We start from the raw sequence: 583 nt of genomic DNA on the forward strand, positions 1-583 counted from the left end.
ACCTGACGGTGAAGAATGAAGAAATCTGCCCCAGTGTTGACACTGTTGACGCTAACGCTCTCCTAACCCCAGCTCTTTGGACTCCGACCTTAGCGTATTTTTTTTACGTTGACACTAACAGCTAACAATAAGGAGGTCAAAAGGTCAAGGTGTTATGATTGATCACATGACCCGATTGATCACATTTGTAGGTAGGAATTTTGTCAAGCCTCTTCTTCTTTTTATTATTTTTATATATTCCGTTTCTGATAAAATGTCGCAGCGATGATGGTTTAAGCTAGTCCCACGAGCTACGCTAACTTTTCTGCTTAATTTCAGGGAAGTGACGTCGCGATGAAGTCGTTACTGAACGGATGTTCAGGTTTTTTTTCTCATTTAATTCAAGTCATTTGAGTCCATTTGATTGAACTGGACTTTGATTTGAACCTTTGATGTGAACTAGAGGCCGAGGTTGTCGGTTTGAAGACAGTGAACCCAGAGGTTTAGGACTGAGGTTTAGATTATTGTTCAGATTATTGATGAGTTATTAACGACTTGTGTTTTACTGTTTATTAAAAACTCCCTCCTCTCTCCTCTCTCCCCC

The 583-nt window shown here is 40.3% G+C and overlaps 1 protein-coding gene across 3 annotated transcripts in view; it reads left to right on the forward strand.

Annotated features, from left to right (window-relative positions):
- Window positions 1-583, forward strand: part of cxxc5a (CXXC finger protein 5a) — an 18,399-nt gene that overhangs the window by 17,062 nt on the left and 754 nt on the right. The gene's annotated exons all lie outside the window — the stretch shown is intronic.

This window comes from Cynoglossus semilaevis, chromosome 19 (assembly GCF_000523025.1).
Source record: "Cynoglossus semilaevis isolate Cse_v1.0 chromosome 19, Cse_v1.0, whole genome shotgun sequence".
Taxonomy (NCBI): Eukaryota; Metazoa; Chordata; class Actinopteri; order Pleuronectiformes; family Cynoglossidae; genus Cynoglossus; species Cynoglossus semilaevis.